The 15,191-nt window shown below is 33.4% G+C and overlaps 1 pseudogene; it reads left to right on the top strand.

Annotated features, from left to right (window-relative positions):
• The first annotated feature begins 11,229 nt into the window (after positions 1-11,229).
• On the top strand, positions 11,230-14,988 carry LOC144560900 (glutathione hydrolase 1-like; annotated as a pseudogene).
• The last annotated feature ends 203 nt before the right edge of the window (positions 14,989-15,191 follow it).

Genomic DNA, 15,191 nt, shown 5'->3' with positions numbered 1-15,191 from the left:
CGGACAAGCTCTACTAGTGGCTTATCTTTAAGAGGAATAGAAGCATTAATAAACGATATATCAACCATAGTAGATCCCTCAAACATAAAGTTATTATGTTGGGCAATCCAATTCCATATTTGAAAAGAAAATGGGCATTGCACAAAAACCTATTGAACTATCTATGTTTATGTTATTGAATATGTATATATAGACTCTTTGTATTAGAGAGAATTAAGTCTGACCATAATAGCGCATGGAGGAGCGATTGATAATTTGATGCATTGGAGCTCCATCTCTGAGGCGATTTTTTAGGCGAAAAAAGCAAATAAAAAAAAGAAACAAAAAAAGAAGAAAAAAGTGATTCAAATTCAATAAACAAACACGCTAGCCAGATCTGGAAATGACAGTCCAACAGAAACCGTTGGATCGTCTTTCTCATAAATTTTCTAATCTTGCTAACAAGCGCAGCCCAGAGATAGATCCAGGCTCATTAATGGCGAAAGCAGGTGCAAAGCTATATACAGATGTGGTTAAGCAACCAGCTCGACCTCAAGAAGTTTATTGGGAAACAACAATATTATTTATGTATATACTCGGTATTAACTGTAATATGTAAATGACAGGCTTGCACATTATCTGGATACTGAAAAATATCTGCCAATCTATAGTTTCTTCAAGTTGAATAAGCTCCCACATGTTTCATCAATTTTATTCCTTTATATTTCTTAACAAAAAACAAAATTTAGTATATTCCATGCTGCGTAGGAGAGAAATAATGTTGTGACGATATTTAATCATTGACGATGACGAGTTTGATCGTTGACTCCCATTTAAAATTTTTTAAGTCTAATTATGATTAGGCGCGCGTTAATTCTATTCCAACTTGATCCGCACTATATATCCGATGCTATCATACAAAATGATTTACATTATTTTATTTTGGTTGTTGATGAAATTATAGTTTGATAAAAAAATAAATGAAATCAATAAAAAAAATTCACAAAATAGAATGAAACTTGTACACAAATGTCGGCCTTAATTAAAAATTCACAAAATATGTCATGAATGTTATCGAATGTATACATCTCGATATGTAAACATATCGTCCCTTGTTTCATTGATTGTATCCTATTCTATTCTAATCACATATATTACGTTCATTCCCAGAACCTTTTTCATAACATTCATGGCATCTTTCCTTATAGATTTCCACAAGAACAATTCATTACATAACAATAAACATAAATACTTAATCAAACGGTAAAATAATTTAACAACTATTCAGATAAATACACCGCACCTGGAATTTCGTAGGTTCCTGGAGCATACACTTCAAGTTCGTCATGTTTCTTAATCTCTTAACTTGAACCTATGTTATTTAATTTCTAATTTTAATTGATATCGTTTCTAAACAATAAATACTTTCCTAAATAATAAATTTAAATTCATTAGAATATTCAATTCGAAATTATATAACTTTATAAAAAATCTAGATATTGACATTCGATTAGTTAAAGTCAGAAAAAAAACGTTTAGAAGTTCTTGTGAATGGGAGATTTGAGAACGACATTAATAAAATTTAAGAAAGATTTATGGTACTAAATTTCGTCAATAATCATTATATAAATATTGTTTTAAAAATATTTAGTTTCAAATCAAATTAACAATAATAGAATTTATGAAATGACAAAAGATTAAAATTGCAGTCACTGATCAGTTAGAATTGATATAAAACTAAAGTATTTTAAATAACTTACATACATTCGATAACTAAATAAATTGCACATGACTTCCAGGTGAAATGTCATGGATTGTTAAACCACAAAGTGGAAAAATCTTCTATAATATACATAAGAGTTTGAAAGAGTGTTGGGTGACTTGATCTCCAACCCATGATTTCAAAAAATAAAAATAAAACGTATTTTTTCGGAATGTAAACTAATAAAGATATTTTACAATGAAAGAAAAAAATCATTGATTACTAGAGGTGCTATCGGGTCGGGTCAGGTCCGGATACTATTATATTTGGATCCGTACCCTAAAGTGTTCGGGTCCGAATTTCGATCCATACACTTATTTGTTTCAATTTGGGTCGGGTCCGGATTCGGATACCTATCTACCCGAAGATATTTCGGGTCCAATCTTTCGGTTCCGAGTAGATAGATACCCATAACTTATTTGTAGATTATCGAGTTCGGTTCGGATACGAGGCGGTTTCGGATCCAGAGCGGGTATATGTCACAAAAAAATCAGGAGGATGGAGAAAAAATAACTTTTGAAAATAAAAATATTGAAGAAGAGATATAATTTTTAAAAAGTAAAATATTAGAGATGACGATTTTCTTTTCTATGGTTCAAAAAATCTATCAATGAAATACTAATAATTTGTAGAAAGGATATATCAATGAGCAATAAATTTTCATTATTATGCAGAGTATATCAAAGCAAATATTGAAGGATGTGTAGGAATTTCATGTGTATGCCTATGTGGTGAGAATTTAAATTTTTTTCTATTGATATCTCCATATTATATCTAAATTATGACCCTGATTTACACTGAAACCTGTGCTTTAAAGTCTATAAATGAGGACTTTTTACTTTGAAATGTGGTACTGCTATGCTTTGTTTGGTATTTTGCAGGAGAAAGGGCGAAAAACTGGATCTGACTACTTTTCATACGGCCCGTATGACATTTTGTACGGACCGTACAAGATCTGCCCAACCACACAGAAGGTTCCACAACAGAGGCACAAAGTCTCCAAGACAAAGCACAGGCATACGGCCCGTACACAGATTCATACGGGTCGTACGACGCTAATTCAGAAAATCCAGCTGGAATCTGAAATGAGAATAATTTAAGGAGGCCGAAAAGGAAGCCTCTGGAGGTGTGATCTGGGGCATTAAAGGAGATATTCCACATCAGAAAAAGGGGAATTTTGTGATTGAACCTGGACAACTTTTCTTGGAGCAAAAGACAAGAGGAGGAGAAGAGGAAGAGAAGTGAAAAACGCGAGTTTGCAACGGATCTTCGGATTTTCCACTGTTTTGTCATAAACTCTTTCATCTCTTGTTATTTTGTGTTATCTTGTAAACATGAGTAGCTAATTTACTTTGTTTCTAGGGTTAAGATGTAGTTTCTAGTTCGGTTTTGTTTGCATGCTGCTTGGATTTTGTGTTGAATGCTTTGTTTTTCCCTTGTTGTGTAGTATTTTGATTGCTTTATTTGTGCTTGCTTGAATTGATTAGTCATCCCGTTAGATGAATGCGCACATCTAAGTGTTAGGAGCCAAGTCTATGACATTTAAGCCAACCGAATAAAGTATATGAAGTAGGGTGAAACCAAGGAGTACCCGAAAGGTGAAACTTTCCTTGAGGCGAAAGTCCTTGGATACTTTTAGTAAACCAACAAGTAACTTACAAGTAACTTAGATAAATTAGACCAAAATGCGAAAGTTGAGGTTTAACGCATCTAAGAGAGAAGTATTTGAGTCCGGTAATCGGGTACTAAGCCAAAATGCGAAAGTTGAGGTTAGGTATCTAGATCTGGTCGATAGAAATCCTAATCATTAGTATCAACGCAGAAAACAGTAGCTGCAACATTAACTCGGGGTCCCATACGGACCGTACGGGAATCTGTACGGGCCGTATGCCTCGGGGCTGAACAGAAATGAAATCTGAACCCTGGAAACGCCTTTCTATCAATTGAAAACAACTTTAATTCTCTTTTTATTGTCTTTTAAACTTGTCATAAATCAGTAGAATTGTTAGAACTAAATCAAACCAATTTCTCTCACTTCTAGAATCTCAAGTAATTTTAAGACGAGTCCGGTCATTTTCTTCCGTCCCTGTGGATCGATACCTGAGCATACTCATCGATAGGATAGTACACTTGCTATCTAATTTGACAGAGTATAACAAAGGTTTAAAAGGTATAGCTTGCTATACTGAAACTTTGTAGCATATATTCTGTGCGAACATCTATCACCACTTGACTCAATACACAAAGGACGTTATTTATATGACAATAGCAAACAAGAACTTCTTAATAGTTTCATTAAGCACCTAATGTGTACTAAATAAAAATAAATAAATTTATTCATTTCTTATACAAGAGGAGACAATAATTTATACCTAAAGAGATTGTCAAATCTCTTGATTAGAGGGAAGTCGATTTCCCTTCTATATCTCTTGGAAACAACCTCTTCGATTGAAGCGTCTCTCCACCTCTTGGTTCACCTTGAACCTAAACAACAAACTAGCACACCTCTTAGATAGATGGATGTGAAGTTTAGAGCTTAGATCCAACCACCTAGCAATAAGAGATGAGAGATGAGAGCCTCCCTTCAAAGTTTTGGCCAAAGGGAAAGGAAAAACGTGGCTGCTCAAAGGGGCTGATTTTGGCAAGTGTTATAGGCAGAAAATTAGCTTGTTTTTCTCCCAAATGAGCCCCCTTAAATAGGCAAGGGTTAGGGCAACCCTTTGTGTAAGGTTTGAATCAATTACACAAATGCCACTAGCCTTGTTTAGCCATCTCATGCTCTCTTTAATCTCATCTTATGGTTGGTTCAATAAATTAATTTATGAACAAATAATATTATCATATTATTCTATTATACAATATTTATATATTATTCTTATAATGTATTCAAACATTATACCAAATAATATTTGCATAACTTCGTAAATTTATTTATGGTCTAAGCATGTCATATTATGACATTTTATTTTAGCATTTTATCACATGTATTTTATCTTATACATCATTATGAAATGTAAAATACTTGTTGTTTCTCTTCAGTTGGTGTGACCGTATAGAGGATCTATGTCATCTTGGCAATAATATAAAACTTTATATTATTGACTATAAGAGGTTCTATCATTACATTATAGTTATCCAAATGACATAGTAATCATTTACTCAATCCACTAATTTTGTGTCTATCCTTGTCACATGATATTATGAATAATATGCAAAATAAGATCGTGTCATTTTTGCATTATATTCGTTTTCTTGGTCTCTCAAGTGAATTATAATTATAACTACATCCAGTTATATTGCATGCGATATAATTCCACTTTACCAAGGGACCCAGTAATATCATAACTCAAATTGAGAGACAATGATAATATTAACATATAGATTTCTCCCGCACAAGTTGTACACAACGAACTGCTATTTTATTCCTATCATAAGATAGTATTTAAATAGCAATCACATTATATGCTTCTCATATGAAAAACCTACACATTTCATATCTAAGATTCTAAAGACACAATGGAAACATTAATGACACAAAACACAATCCATATAATGTTCCATTCATTTAGGTCATGTTCAATATATAAAATACACATTTTATATATTCATGTAATTAAATGATAATCCTTTATCAACATTTATAGAACTTCAATGTACTTTAATCTACATGACAATCTTCCTCGGTAATTAATGTTTCTCCTTAATTACCATGATTGTGAGCTTATTTAGTGATTAAATGTTTCACATCTTAGGAGTTCTATGATTCAAGACCAAGAGCATCTTCTTGAATACTTCCAAAGATATAACATATAAATCTCAAGGAACAAGAATAATAATATTCGTAATAAAATCATGAACAACACATAAATTATTATTAAAATATAACTTTCAAAACACACATCCTTCAGGATGTATTCATAGTAATAAATTTTATTTAAAAAATTAATGCGGCTGTTATGGAAGGAATAAATTTGGCATCCATCTTTGTGTATAAACATAGTGAATATGTGACTGCATTCTATTTTATCACATTCAAAAAGGTACTGGGATCACCACAGCTTATGCAAAAATTAATATACAAAGTTGTTTTTTTATATATTAATAGTTATTAATATATGTTTTATCTGGTATTTATACAGGTATCGGGTCGGGTTCGGTTATGGGTTGGATAATTAAATGAAACCTATATCTTACCCATTACAGTATCAGATCCGGATCGGATATTAAATTATTAATTTTGTAACCATACCCATAATTTAACCGGTTATATTTTTTTAAACTATACACTATCCAAATTAATCAGATCCGGATAGGTTCCGGGTCGGATCCAGGTAATCGGGTAAAAGTAGCACCTCTATTGATTACATGTATACAAAGCAGTGCTAGTATGGAGATAACGTAGAGAGATAATAAGTAATTAAGAGAGAGTTATAGTTTACTATAATTGTAATGTGCTGAGAGATTGAGTAATTTGTTCAGAGAGAGAGAGAGAGGAAAAGTTGCAAATTGCACCCTTTGAATTTGTGATTGGATGCAAATTATGATAAGGCCTAAACAAAAAGGGTGCGAACTCATTTTGGGGCCAGTTTTGTAGTGCTGGCAGTGGCCAGGGTATTGGGTTGGGTTGTGGAATGGGCTAGAGAGTGGTGGTGGAGAAGTAAGAGAATAATTTGGGCTACTGGAAAAATACTAAATTAATATTGGATTAAGAAAACAAATATTCTTAGAGCATCTACATCCCTAAAACTCAAAAGAATTTATAAATAACTGTTAACTACTTTTTAGAAATTATGGTCTTTAAAGTTTCTAACTCTCACATCCCTGAAACTCATTTTAGAGTTTCTATTAAGCCACGTCAGCAACAAATTAAAAAGGAGAAATAATTTGAGCCAATCATTTGGCTAACATATAGTTTATAAACAGTTTCTTAATAAGAAATTTTCATGCATAGTTTCTAAATAAGAAACTCTCCCACATCCCTGAAACTGGATTAGAAACTGCCACGTCATATTAGAAACTCTAATAGTTTCAGGGATGTAGATGCTCTTATATGTTGATAATCATTATTATAAACTTGCTATCTATATGATGCAAAATAATCTATATTTTTACATAATGTTACAAGAAGGCCCAAGATGGTGCCTCGTTTAAATTTGACGGTCGATGCCGATTAAGGTCAAATCTGACGGACCCAGGTACACTCCGCTGAAATTTGATTCTCCTCCATGAAAGAAGGAAATTAAAAACTTGGATGCCTCGTTTCAAAATATGTGGAGCAATTTAAAAAGCCGAATTTTTCAAAGTTGATCTTGTATGAAATCAATGACAACATGCAATAAAAAATTCAAGGATTGTGAACAAGTAATTTTGAATGCTATACGTAGCGCAATTCTGTCTGACAAACTACCACCCAAACTGAAATACCCCAGCACCCCAGCAGTTTTATCATACCTTGCTCCATTAGTACCACCAAAGTCGATAGAGCATCATGCGACCTCTGGCTAGTGTAAGTTTGATCCCTAAAATTCTATTTGATTAATTAGGATCTGGTACACTACAACCAACCGATATGATATGGACTCTTGCAGACAGTTCCGTTAGGGTACCATTGGGTGTGTTGAAAAATGCAATTGTCAAGATTGGTTTCATTAAAATCCTAGCCGACTTAAATTTGTGTTAATGGAAATTGGAGGAGATGCTCATCAGACTATCATTCTAGGGGAGATATCTTTTACCGTTGGAAAGCGAACGCAAAGATTTGTTTTTAATAAATTCCCACCATCTAACAAAAATTAAATTTGTACGATAGATGCTATTTAGGTTGGCAAGCAATTTGCGGCGGTTTTGATTTTTGAATCGGATACAGATAAGGATAGGGATAATTATCCGTATCCGTACATTTTAAATTTTTGGATATCCGTATACTTTTAACAACCCAATAACTTAAAGTGTTGGATTGGATTGGATCTCTAACTTTTGAATTTGTCGCTTCTGCCTTCTGTTGCAATTGTCGCTTATGTTGGCGCAAGTATTTTTTTTTTGTCCTTTTTCGAACTTAAAAGTCAACTGGTATTCATACATTATTTTTTATTTTGAGTGATGGATTAGGTAAAAAAGTTATCAATTAAGCATTTGGAGAAGACACTGATGTAGTCAGTTTTCGTGCGTATTTTTTCTTTGCATTCATTCAAAGAAATATTTGACGATAATTGTTTGTTTATTTATTTCATTATGATATCCAAATTATATGTATCCGAATTGTATTTCTATCTGTATTTATATTTGTTAATATCTGATCCGTATTTGTATCTGTTTGATACCCAATCTATATCCGTATCCATTTAATATCCGATCCGTATACAAAATATAAAAATGGATACGGATATGGTTAGCACTATCTGATCTGTATCCGATCCATTTGCACCTCTAGGTGGAAGCCTCTCCGTTTAAACCTATGATTAAACATGCAAAGGCGACGAGCTGTAGACCTTAAAATGAGCGCTTCTTGGAGGCAACCCATGCGTTTATTTAGTTTTCTTTTGCAATTTTCTGGTTTTCGTCATTTTTAAACTTTTGCATTTTCCTTTACATATTGACAAACCCATACCTGCTATACCTTAGGTGAATATTTCATGATGACCCACAAGGAGAAAAGTCCGAGGAATTGGAGGATCACCATCAGTCTGAGCTATTAGTGTGCCGCAACTCACATTTGGTGAGCATGCTGATCACCATCAACCTGGTGGTTCGTCATCTCCAAGCTGTCAGCTACAAAGGTGGTAGTTTCAAAAAAAATTAAATATTACGGGACGCCACGACACGTAGCAACTTCTCATATGCAGCAGCGAGACTGTTGGAACTCTGGTGAGCCGTGGTTTCCTTCGGGCTGGCCGCAAAATATGAAAATACATTGCCTCGTTCACGTTCAAGTTTTATTGAATTTCAGATCTATATAGTTGGATAAAAGTTTAATACATCTTATATTTATCTTCGTCGTAAGTTATTACATATTTATAATTATTTCATTCAATAAAATATGTACAAGTTATTATATTTAAATTTTCATAGGCTTATAATTGTTTTGATTAATAGAGAGAAAGTTTAAGAATAATTCAGTATCATATAATTAATTAATTATTTAATTAAGCTGTGTATCAAAATTTCTTCTTCAAGTACCTACGTCGAACTTTTAGTGAAATCAATATGATGTTCCTTGAAGAGATTTATGTTTTTTTTTTTTTATCGACTTCTGGGAATTGATCAAGTTTTGTGTGAATGCTTTTTTTATTATATATCATGTGAGGGAACATATACATATAATAGTCTTTAGTGAAACATATTGTTTATAGGGCTGAGATCCAGTTTTCATGGAGTATAGAATAATTTTAACAGAATCAAAATTATTTCTATAAAGCTATTTAAAATATAGATATTCTTTTTATGATTGGTGTTTAATTATAACAGACAGATTATCTCATAATAGGTGGTCGGCTACTCGGATATTACTTGATCTCGATCTGAATTTTTTTTATATGGGGCACATGTATCAATTACTATTTTAATTTTTGCAAAGTGTTGCCACCGAGTGGACATGAGAGATAGATACCTTTGTCTGCTCCTTATATTTGGGCTTTGTTTACCTACTGTTGTTTTTTTTTCAAAGGTTGCTTATTTTAAATGCCTATTGAAAATTTTATTAATAAATAAATTCATTTACAACAATCTAAACTACTCTAGTCATCTAGTTCTCTTTATCTGTCGTGCTTTAATAGCCGGATCTTCTCACCATCTTATTGAATTGAGATAACATGCTCTCGGTTCCACTCGACTCCGCTCTCTTCCCTTTCTCTCATTATCATATCCACTCTCCTTATCTATTGTTACTTATTAGGAAGCTACTAATTGTCCTCCTAGATAAATCTCCCAAACGTCCCGAAGTCTAACTATAGACCACACTCTAACTACCTTACTATGACCACTTTTTAGAAAGACCACCAGATATTTTATAACTAGTGCACACAATTATTGATACTTATGTTTAATATTCAGTAGGGACATCCTAATAAAAGTAATATGTTTAACATTTTTCTTATAACAAAAGGTATACACTTAATTAAAATAATACATCACCAATTATTGCTCAAACATTATCATATGAAATATCACCTGAATAAGTTTTACTGTCCCTAACTATTGTTGAAATTATTAACAGCACCAAAAAAAACAAACTTTTACAAAAGAAGGCCCAAAAGGCCCAAATATATTCTATAAAATTCTAGAATTTTCTTTTATGGTCCGGTGATAAAATGAAGTTACCAGAAATCACTTGTATAGTCTTAGAAGCCTCTAAATATATTGTATCATATAATTTCTAGAATAGTCATAGTCGGTAACAATGGTCTTAGAAAGAGGAATAATTTAGAAGCTTCTTATAACCGACATATAAGGGTATAAATATGAGAGGGTCACATGTAGTAGGGTGCGTGAAAAATCAAAATATCAAAACATTGTACTCCAATCTCTTGTACTCTTATTCTAAGTAATAAAACTAAGTTTAGAAGTATAAACTCCTATCCAACTATCCACAATCCAGATTTATAATTTCCAACAACTATTGCTCTAACATTTGTTGAGACAGGTCATTATTCGGACCAGTATCCAGGGCAGCAACAGACGAGGCTGCTGAGATTTATTTCCTTTTTTATTAGCTTGATTTATTTCCTGATTATGTATACATTGAGATATTATAAAATAGAAAGAAAATAGAAAAAGCAAGTATATGATTCTTTCCTTTTAGGATAGGCGCAGGGGCTAATGCCTAAAAGCATTGCTTGTATTCAGCTATATAGCCATGCAGAATTTGATGTAAGAATTATTCAAGTTTATATGAAATAAAGAATAGGGAGGGTTGGTGGGAGTGTGGTGTTTATCTTTGTTCAATTTATATTTTTTGTACAATATTATCATATAATTTAATTTATGTAATTATCCTACAAAGTAATAGGTATGAAATAGTCTTTACTCATAGTCATACCCAATAAGCTACCGACAAAAAAAACATATACAAATCTGCCTTATTGAATACGGTACTGGTCGTCTAAATGGTTAAAGGCTATCATTGACACAATTGTGTATCGTCACAAAAGAAAATATAAATGCTTCTGATCGTAAAGAAGTAAGAAGAAAATCACTTTTAATAATAATAATGAAGATCCCAAATTAATTATTTTTTAAAATTTAAAATTCTTCGTGCATTATAGTGTACATAAATAAATATCTTAATCATTCCATCCATAGTAGAATCAGGGCTAATCCGACTGGAGGTAAATGCATGATGTCATTTTATTATTCATGTCAGAATAGATCGGACGGTCCAGATTAAATACAAACTTTGAATTACCTTACGTGAAATTAATTCAAAAGAAAGACCATGCTTATTAGTTAGTATATAGCAGCAATGACAAGCGAAGAGAGAGAGAGCACATAGAATGGCTTTATGTTTCCTCCTCCTCTTCCTCCTATGCCCATCCATCTTCAACTCTCTTACCTCCGCATCTCCCTTTCTCAACCGCCAGGAAGTAATCACCTCCTCTCATGGTGCAGTGGCAGCAGACGACGGGCGCTGCTCAGCTGCCGGACGTGATACATTGTAGGATGGAGGATCAGCTGTTGATGCAGCTGTGACAGTGGCATTCTGTCTCGGTGTCGTCAGCCCGGCATCAAGCGGCCTTGGTGGTGGTGCTTTCATGCTCGTGCGACTGTCAAGTGGCAAAGCCTCGGCCTTTAACATGAGAGAGACTGCTCCTCTTGCTGCTTCCAAGATCACTTGTTAATTATTAGTTACTAGTTGGGATGTCAATAGCACTCTTTTATCTGTTTATTCTACTCGTATCATATTTGTTATCTTAATGAGTACGGATATGAAAATATTTCCACCCAATCTGTATTGTATCCATTGATGACTTGATGCCCCAAATTTTTAGTTTTGTTACCCTTCAGAAAAAGTTAATTAGTTAGTAACTTGTAGATGATAATGTAAGTTTGTTTCAAATTATTTGTTTAGTTCCCCTTCAGAAAAATTAATTTGATAGTTACTTGACAAATGTTAATGTAAGTTTTCCTTCCTCCACAGGACATGTACGCTAATAATAGTGCATCCAAATCAAAAGGGCCGCTTTCAGTAGCGGTACCTGGCGAGCTGGCTGGCCTTTACAAGGCATGGAAATGGTACGGCAAACTCCCTTGGGAAAGACTCGTTAGACCGGCCTACAAACTCGCGGAAAATGGTTTCCAGTTGTCCCCGTACCTTCACATGCAATTGGAGAATACCATAAATGACGTCTTAAATGACGAGGGGCTACGCCAAGTATTTACTACAAATGGCACTTTGTTAGAAGTGGGAGAAATTTGTTACAATAAGAGACTTGCAAAAACACTGCAAAAGATTGCAAATCTGGGGCCGAGCGTGTTTTATAATGGATCGGTCGGAGCAGCATTGGTAGCAGATGTTACAAAGCTCGGTGGTATTTTGAGTATGGAGGATTTGAGGAGATATAAGGTTAAGGTTACTAGGCCTTTATCTGCTGATATTATCGGATTGAAGTTTTTGACCATGCCGCCTCCCTCGGCTGGTGGTGCCGGTTTGATACTTGTAAGGTTCTTAACTTCTTATTTAATTTTTAATAATCTTTCTACTTTTTCTGGTACATGTTGTTAATTTCTTTGGTTGGTACTGTTTTGGCTTGCATTTCTGATAACTTTGTTTGCTAAACTGTAATTGAACTTCAATTGTATACAATTGTCAATAAACTTGATTAATTAGTCAAACAACCCTTTATTAATTTGCAATTGATTATCAACAGTATCTGATAATGCTAACCTTATTGCAACTTCTCATTGGAAATTTGTTTTCATCTGCAGGTACTGAACATACTTTCACAGTATGGATTTCCAACTGGTGTGACTGGCCCGCTTGGTGTGCACCGATTGATTGAATCTCTAAAGCATTTCTTTGCAATAAGACCTAATCTTGGAGACCCCGATTTCATCAACAATTCCCAGGTTTTGTCTGACATGCTCTCTCGAAAGTTTGCTGCCAAATTGAAGAAGACTATTTTTGACAACAAGACATTCGACCCAGACTACTACGAGTACAAGTAATATTTACTTTTTATGTACTAATATATTTCCAGATGTTATAAGTAAAAAGTAAAAATTATGTTAGGGCTTTCTTGCAGTTTTGTCATGACTTCATAATGTAGTGGTTTTTGGCAATTTTGGCACAAAGTATCTTTCTTTTTTATTGTTCTCAAATTTAAACATTGTATATGACGAATATCCAATAGTGATAAATTTAACTCAAAAATGTCCTGTTGAATGATTTGAACCCAATAAGACCCATACCAGATTTGATACAGCTTGATCCCAATGGTCTAGCCCGAACTGTACATTGCCACTCCGGTTGTACAGTTGAGTTTCAATTTATCAGTTTTTCTCGCAATTAGACTCTTTTTGACCAAATTTATCCTTAATTTAACCTCATTTAAACTGGAATAGCACCTTACTGCCACAATTAGCTACAATAATTTGAAATCTATTTTGGGTAAAAACTGGTATGATATGTTAGTGTACTTCTAAGTTCTAACACCATGTACCTATTACGGTTACTCAGGTGGAATATCATAAACGAAGAAGGTACAAGCCACTTGTGCGTAGTTGATAGTGAGAGAAATGCTGTATCAATGACAACTACCGTCAATTCATATTTTGGATCAAAAATACTGTCATTAAGTACTGGCATAGTATTAAATAATGAGATGGATGATTTCTCTGTACCATCAAGCAACACAAATTTTACCAATGTCCCGCCACCGGCGCCAAACAACTTTATTCAACCGTTAAAAAGGCCGATGTCTTCTATGACACCCTCAATAGTACTCAAGGTATTATCTTTATTTACAGAACCTTGTTTTTCTTTTATGATATCTTATTATGAATTTTGGTCCAATTAAACTAAAAAATGTAATTAATCAACATTGTATTATATTACCTTGTGAAAGTCAAGTAAAACAGAAAAAGAAAAGAAACAAAGAAAAGCAGTCCAAATAGTAGCCTTAAAATATTAAAATATCAGATTCTATATTTTTGTCATAAACCTACATGCTTAAAAAATATCTCCAGCATATTTTTCTTGACAGACTGGTATGTTATTTGTGGCTGTCCATGTTTTTTTTTAGAAGAAGAACAATGGTCTAGCACTTATTGTAGCTGTACATGTTAATTTCAGTAATGTATATACCTGTTATTTTCGTGGAACCTCTTTTTTTTTTAACTTTAATACACTTATTGTAGCTGTACTGATAAGCATTCCCATTTTATGTTCCGAGTTCCTTCATCTCGAATTGTACCACTAATGAGAATTAAAATATATTATATATCATCCCCCACCCCCACAAAAAAAAAAAACTCTTTGATATTATTTGTTTTATCTGACTGAATTGTAGGATGGAGAGCTAAAGGCAGTTGTAGGGGCGAGTGGTGGGGTCATGATACCGGCTGCAACAATGCAAGTGATTTTGAATTATTTTGCTCTGCAATTAGATCCTTTTACTTCTGTTTATGCTCCACGGGTTTATCATAAGGTTTCATTATGTACCTTACATCTTTTATTTCGTTTTTTGCTCGTCTATCTAAAAATAGTCAACTCAAAATCCCTTCACTTGAACAATATAGTGAAACGAACGAACTATACCCAAGTTTTGTACTAATGCATCAGCAATTCAGCATAACTGTTACTTTTTAAGTGTTTCATGTAAATATAACAATATCAGGTAATAATAATAATGGTACATGTCATAAAATTTAATTTTCAATTAATCATGGCAATATTTTTAGTAAGTAGAATTAGAGTAACTAATAAAAAATGCCAAAATCCAGCTATATTCATGGTCGGTATCATGTTAATTTCGATATTCCAATTTATGGTATTATGCAGATGATTTCTCAAACAATTAACCATTTTCTCCCTACTGCTGATACCAAATGTGGTACAATATGAGAACTGGACAACAGTAATGGACGATCACATTGAATTACCAGTTTCGACAAGACAAGAGCTGAAGAAGAAAGGCCATGTTTTAAACCAACTAACCTCCGGCGGAGCAGTTTCTCAGTTCATTGTTGAAAATTTTGGAGAACTCACTGCAGTTAGTGACCCGAGAAAGGGCGGTGTTCCTGCTGGCCTTTGAATGAAATTTTCTTCTGTTATAATTATTATATTTTAAATAAAACCCAAAGATACCTACTACCTGTTGCCCATGATATTATAATTTTTTTTCCATTAGTATGGATTTTTATTATTAATTGTGTTGCTCTGTTACCTTCAATTAACAGATTAAGCAGCTGAGTTTAGTCCCGGACTAAAAAATTGTCAAAAAAAAATCTGACAATA

Source organism: Carex rostrata, chromosome 10 (assembly GCF_964058835.1).
Source record: "Carex rostrata chromosome 10, lpCarRost1.2, whole genome shotgun sequence".
NCBI classification, from domain to species: Eukaryota; Viridiplantae; Streptophyta; class Magnoliopsida; order Poales; family Cyperaceae; genus Carex; species Carex rostrata.
The sequence above is the reverse complement of the archived record's forward strand: the minus strand, read 5'-3'. Positions and strand labels throughout refer to the sequence as shown.